The sequence below is a fragment of the Netta rufina genome (assembly GCF_964035555.1).
Source record: "Netta rufina genome assembly, chromosome: 13".
Lineage (NCBI taxonomy): Eukaryota > Metazoa > Chordata > Aves > Anseriformes > Anatidae > Netta > Netta rufina.
Window position 1 is genome coordinate 2,303,895 of NC_140136.1, and position 7,480 is coordinate 2,311,374.

The window sequence follows — 7,480 nt, forward strand, 5'->3', positions numbered from 1 at the left end:
CCGTCCCCGCACGGCTGAGCTGCTCCTCGCCCCAGCCCTGCAGCGTGACAGTTTTATCTTGTGGGAAAACACGAAGCTGGCCCGAGTGTCAACAGCCTCCATAGAAACCCCGCTTACGCCTGCGATCCTCGCCAGATAGTGCCGAGGAGCAAGCAGCAGATAGATAGCAGAGCAAATATTGGCTTTGCAGCGCGACCCGATTCCCCTTTGCTTCATCAGCAGCGATCGTGTGCGGGGTGTCAGGCTGCTGCCCACGCGGCTGTCTCCAAAAAAACCCTGTGCTTTCCATTTGGACAGCGCAGGAACCAGCCTGACGTTACGGTATCGCCGTGACGTGTTTTTTTCATCTCCTTCCGTGGCTTTTGTCTTTTTTTTTTTTGTTTTCTGGTAAGAGCAATGGGACGGTGGGTGAGGAAACCGTGACGGTTATTTCCGAGAGAGAGCAGTACTCATTCAGTGAAAGAAACCCTGCTCACGGGTGTGAGTTTCAGCAGGACTGCAGCTTGAGGTTAAAATCAAACCTTTCCTTTGAAAAAATGAGTCAGTGGCAGATAGATAGATATGGAACCATCACCCATTATACCGTGTCTGTAAAAACACCCTGAAACGTGTTCAGAAGCGGACGTGATGCCATCCTTGAAAAACTAAATCACATTAATTGCTGGGGTTTGAACCCAGCCAGACGCTCACTGCAGGAGAACAGGTTCATGCTAACGGTGGGCTTTGTAAATGAGACACCGTGCTCGAAGAAAAGAAAGAGTTTTATCTACATTTCATGATCCCTACATTGCTAACTGGCCCTAGAGGGATGTCTGTGTTTTGGGGGCTCACAGGGGAGCAGCTCGGTGTCACTGCAGCCACATGGAGCGTGCGCCTCGTGTGCCCTGCTCCGTGCAGGGCTCCTTGCACCCACCACAACCACCGAGACCACAGCAAAGCCCCGAGCACATCCCAGCAGCTCCCTCTCCGTGCAGCCTAATCCTTGAGGAGAACATTTCTGCCCAGGGGTGAGTGGTTAACACACCCAGGCTTACCTCCCTAAGCCAGGGAGAACGGATAAATATTTTCTTTTCTTTTGCGAAACCACGAGGAATTTCGCCAGGGTCATCCATTCCCGAGGGCAAACGTTTGGCGTGATAAGGGGTGCGTGGAGCTATCTTTATGGAGGGGCCAGCAAAACCAGACTGAACTGGAGTGGGAGAAACCAAAGCCCTGCGACGTGCATTGCTCAGGCTGGAAAAGCCCCGTCGGAGCAAGGAGACAGCTATGCCACTCAACAGATAATCTGACCCTGCTGCCAAAGCACTATCAGGCAAAGCAATTGCCAGGCAGTTGTGGAAAGAGCTGATCACCCAGCAGTGGCTTTTTGTGAAGACAAAACAGAATTAATTTAATCAGCAATGGAATTAATTTAATCAACGTGGCTGTTATCAGGATCCAGGTAGGTGAAAAACAAGCACTAAGGGTCACTCCCTGTCCGTGACCTCCTCAGCTGTACAAAAATGCAGAAGTTAGGCACGGGAGAAAGGTGAGAAATGAGGCAAGCCCAGCTCACGGAGTGGGCTACAAGCAACTGTGGCACAAAACGGGTCTTAAAAACGTCTTTGGAAACCTCACAGGCACCCCAGACAGTCTCCTCATGTCTCTGGCCTGGCACTTGGTTGTCTCACATCCAAACTAACCCTTTCTAGGCTAATATACAATAAGCCTCCTCTGCCTACTTGTCATGAGATAACTGAGGTCTCCCCCCTTGGGAGCAAGGAAGGGGATGGAGGGGGGGCTGACGTCTCCCCTTCCCTACCGAGGGAGGAAAAATGGGGCCTGGGAGCACCTGAGTGGGAGCATTGTATGGTGACTGCAACAAAAGCCAGGCTAGACACTAAATCCTGCTCTGCCCCTGGCAGCCGGCATATTACCAGGGCTGTCGTTTGCCTCGTGATGCTGGTGGTTCCTTCTCCGTTAAAGAAAATGCTCCTCTCCTCCAAAAAAGTACCCACTAGCTGATGCTCTGTGTCCAAGACATCCCTGGAGGCAGTGTGTGTGTGAGCAGCTGCCGGGGTGCTCCAGGTGCCATGGCACAACAAACCTGGCTGGGTGAAACAAATGAGCTCGGGCTTGTCCTTGGGGCAGGAAAAAACATTGCATCGAGTCCCCACTGGAGCCACTTCCTTTGCCACCAGCGAGCATTTCAGAAGAGGTAGGGGCTACCCCAAACCTGGAGAATCTGAAAGGCGATTTCCTCGCCAAAAAAGCAACCTTTGAGAACCTGAGCACGTTGTGCTGCTTCCCTCCTCGCATCCTGCAGGGCTGGGCTGCCCGTTTGCTCCAGGAAGAGCCGCAGCTGATGCAACGTCTCAGCAATTCTTGCAGCATGGAGCAGTGGGAGCCGGCTCGGGGCCCTTCTCTGCAAAGGAGCTGACATCTGCTGGGACAGGAAAGCCATTGCAAGGCTTACTACATTCCACTCCGGGTTGCATCAGACTCGGAACTTGAATAACGAGGGGAAAAATTGGTTGTGTACACAAGGGCTGGAGGTTTGATGGTGTTTTTAGCTACTTTGCTCCTATGAGCAACATGACCATTGCTGTCCAGAACTCACTTCTCACCCCAGGCCTTCTCTGGTTTCCTTTTACTCACTTTTTTCTACCTCGTTCACCTAATTATTTAAGCTTCTCTTTAGAAATGGCAGTGAGAATTCAATCTCTGGGGTGCCACGGATGGGGCTGAGCCCGAAACTATGCGGCTGGACCCAATCTTCCTACAAAACCCCGAGCCCAGGATGAGGTGAGCCAGGACCTGTGCAAGGACATTGGCATTTAAGAGGAGTGCTCTGTGTCATCTTTGTACGTAAATGAGTGGAACTGTATCTAAACGTGCTCATAAATAAAACAGGAATACAGCAAAGCGACCTTGATGACAGGTGAGGAAAAAGAGTTCCAGCTGATAACAGCCAGACTCCATCCCTGATACTGCGAACCCTAGTGCCTTACACAGGGACCATTAAGCATCTCTAAAGAAGCATAGGTAGCCTAATTAATGGCTCACTAGCCTAATTAATGAAGATCCAGGGCAGACGTAGAGGCAGACTAAGATTTCTGCTTTCTCATCACTGCCCTGGGAATTGGCACACTGACTTGAGCAGATTGATGGGGTGCAATGTCGCAGAAAGACGTGACAATAGCTGGACACAGACCGTCTGTGCAGCTGCCGGAGCATTTTAATCAGGAGCAGCTTCAGGGCTGGGCTGGTAAACGCTGCCATGGCTCAGCGACACTGCAGACACCCTCACACTTGAAATACCACCACCAGAGCTGCTCTGATGGACCAGCGAAGGCAAAGACCAGTCCCTGTAGCAATTTGTGTGATAGGATGTTTGAAAAAGGACAAGCAAAAGAAAGCAGTGACACGTGCAGAGGAATTCTTCTCTCTACAAGGAAGTTTGCAAAGGCTGATTTTGACGATCATTAAAACCTTAGCTCCTCCAAAAATCCCGACCTCCTGTGCTGACATGCATACGTTTGCAGCCACGTGTGTTTAAGTTAAATTTGCAAAGCCTTTCTTTGAAAACACTTTCTGGATTGTGGCGCTTATCGGTTGAAAAATGTGAAAGCCATGCTCAGGAAACGGCGCGAGAGGGCACTTAGCACATGGCAGCTGCTCAGGGTGAACAGCTGAAATAATTTAGCAGTCTGGTGCTGCTCACTAGAGGAAAAGGTGCGTGCCCTACGACCAGGAACCCTTGGCACTGCAAGGCAATCAGCATTCACGCCTCCCCCTTGCAGGCAGTTTCAGCTGTTTTACACAAATCAGGAGGTTTTTAATCCTCCCAGTACATGGCCACTCTTAAAACACTGATCAGTCTTCTTGCTGTGCTGAATGTTTTGCTGCTCCTCTGTCCCATCCACCTTCAAGGCTGGAACCAGTGCTTGTGCAAAATGACCTTGTCCTGAGATGCAGAGCCATCTCCCACAAATGAGCATGGTGTGACGCTGAAGAGTGAAAAAATGCAGCAGGAAATACATATTAATACTTACTGTCCAGTATCTACCATGCCTCTCATCCTGGTGCTTTCACTGTGAGTACATTCGTTAAAAATGAGTCAAGTACAGCCAGGCTGGGCAAGCTTCACGTGTGCAGATATGGTCTGGAGGGGTTCACCTTGACACTAAAACCAAACTTTAGCCCAAATTTTAGGTATTAGGTGCTCATTTTGGTGTTTAAATCTTCTTTATTGCTGCACTGGTGCTAATAATTAGTGCTCTAACACCAGATTTGTTGACTATCCCCGTCTAGAATGTGCAAGATTGCTGCATCATAATTATCGAACAAAAATGGGAATTTCTAAACAACTCTCCCGCTCTGTCTTGCCTTTTAATTCTTTCTCTGCAGGCTTCTTTTCAAATACACAGAAAGCCAATGAAGTCCCACTGGAATGGCAAGAGAAAGGGCCTATTCAGATTCACTGGAAATTTGTAGCTTCAAGTGTGACAATTTGCTGATGGATTTAGCTTGATATCCCCTGGGATCCGTACCTGAATAAAGCTACTCTTTGTACGCCCCTCCAGGGAAGGCTCTGCCTTCCTCTGCTTCCTCTGTTTCCAAGACATAAAAGCACCAATTTCAAAACAGAAAATACGGGAAGCCCATTGAATGAGATATTATCAGCTTCTGGTTATAAATAAGCCTGAATGGAGCAAAGCACTGTCGTGGACTTGCAGCAGCTGCCTGCTTGGGCTGAATCCAGTCCCAGGTGATGTGCACATCAGCAGGGGCCGAGGGGCCTCTGCTGGACTGTGAGCACAGCCAGGATAAAACCCAGGCTTCCTGATGGCAGGGATTTTCTTCAAGGTGGGCCTTGAGTAGGCACATGCCCTTGACCCTCAGCCGTATTTGCTTTTAGAGATGTGTGGCTTTGAAATGCTTTCACCAGAATCTGTGAAGGCATTTTTTAATGTGATTCTTTTTTTTTTTCCCTTCCTCCCTATTTTACATGTTCAGAGCAGAAAATTTGCAGCTCAAACCTGGAGAAGACTGAAGAACCTGTTTTTTGATCTGTTACCACACACTATTGTGGTGTATATATATAAAAAAAATACTTTTTCCTGGGTATCCTGGCATTCCTGGAGTACAAGCAGCACCACGGTTCTCTCTGTTCACTGGGCTTATCTCTGCCCTCATCTTTCTATAAGATCAGTGTCAGGATACTCTTAACACAGGCTCTTCCTAAAATTGCAATGCGTTTTTGGTTGTTTTAGTTACTGTGCTGTCAGCATGTCCTCCTGTTTAATCTGTGTCGTTAATTCCTTCCTTGCTACTGGCTTCAGAAAGCATTAACAAGGGAAAAATAAATCAAGTATTAGAGCACAAAGAAGACTTGTGGGAAAAAGCTTTGGAGTCTTTTCTGAAGCTTTCATGCCTGTTATTCTTTACTTTGCTGATACAGCTGGATTTACCATCCTGTTGAATGAGCATATTCCAGACTATTAAAAAAAAAAAAAGTAAACCCACGTGTTCTTTGTATAGGTCAAAACTGGATGTGGGTTGCCAGATATAACAGCACAGAACACTTCATAGCAACAGAATGAAATGTGCAAACACTGGCAGAGTCAAGCTTATGCCATGTTCCTTATCAGCACTCAGTTCAAAACCCCCAAACAAAGCAGAAACAAAAACCGAGACGGAAATCAGAGTGTGTGGACATCTGTGCTTGGCAGCCTGTGCGTGTGCGCCTGGGCTCAGCCATGTTTGGGAGCACACATCTGCCCTCCAGCTGGGTGAGGATGTTTGTGTGAATGTGTAGGCGTACATCCGCGCATGCCGTGTGGGAATGCGGTTTGCTCAGGGTGATGGGAAACTTGGGGAAAGAACTCACCTAAGTCACTTCTGGAGACGTAGCTTCAAGTCTTGGGGCATCTGTACTCTCACCTCACTGTCTTTAATCTCCTCTACACAGCCAAGTGTCCTTTAGATCTTTTCGAGGAAGACACATCTCTTAACATTTATACCATGGTGGCTCTGGGGAATATTTATCCCTGAGAGGTTCACGCCATGGTTCATGCTTATATTGTGCTTTACATTTTCACAGCGCAGTGCAAAGTTTTGTTTGTCCTTTCATCCTCTTTGTTTCCACACAAACCATGAGAAACCAGACAGTATAGTTCAAGAGATCAGAGAGCTCACACCAAGACTGTTCTGCCCCACGTAGTTCCCCATGTGGTGACTAGCTCCAAATGACCCTGAGCATCTGACAATCACAAATACGGAAAATAAAGTTTTGAGAGTGGAATTTGAGCTCACAGAGCTGAGGATCTGCATGCTCGCTTATAGAGCACGTTTGGTGAAGAGGTAGCCTTTTCCGTTTCAAAGTCTCCCAAAAAAAGAGTTCGAAGATTTGGCCCCAAGGGGATCCAGTGACCAAATTCCTGGAGACATCAAGAGGGGACATGTTTTCACACACTGGTTTCTTTTTGAGGTTAAAGACCAAGAAACAGCAGGGGGACTTCCTAGACTGTGCATAGAGCCAGGGAACTCAGCAGAGCGCTTCTAACTTGTTGGCTGAGAAACTGCCCCGTTCTCTTGACCTGGTCTCTTCGTGGCTTTCTGTTCACTTCCTGGGTATAAACATTTGACAGGCTGCAGCTTTAATTGTAACCACAATGTTTTCAGAATGACCAGAGAAACAAAATCCTGGTGAAGATGTACATTGTCCGCAACCTCAAAACATTTTCCCAGCTCTTCCCTTCTCCCTTCATGCTTCGGGTTGTTTCCAAGATGTGAGGTTCAAGTGTAGGCAGATGTTGAAAGCACGGGAATTTTACTGCAATTTCCATGGCACATACTTTATGTTTCGGTTAACCTGTGAGCATTGAGCGGTACTTTCAGTGGATATCCATGATGGTTTTGGGTTAGGCAGTGGGTTGAACAGTAATGAAAACCACCCTGCCTCTAGGCAATTCAGGCTTTTGTGGGAATTCAGTGAAAAATGTAATTGTACTCCTCTGCAAGTGAGAAACAATAACAAAAGTAATTGTAAAGCACGGTGGGATGAAGGAAACTTCCAGCTCAAAGATGTATTTGAACTTGAATCATGTTTACAGTGTATGCGCTGGTTACGTGTTCAAAGTCGGTGTTTTCCCAGAAATTCTACCCGGGCTCAGCATCTACATGAAATACCACATAAAAATATGAATTGTTCTTCTTCTCCATCATCGAGGGATCACTAACCAGCAGCTGCCCAGCATCATTTTGCAGCACCCGCTGTTTCTTTCGGCTCACCAACATGACAAACTCTCTTTCCACAACTGCTGCTGAGAACGAAAACACTCGTGCAGCCCCCAACCCCCCAACACTTCCATCCCACATTTTACTTTTATTTTTATCCAGTGCATCCCCCCCAAGACTGAACCCTGGGGCCACCCACAGCCCCTCTGCTTCCATTTTGTGTGAGGGAGGGGGCCATTTTGTGGGTTCAACTGCCTCT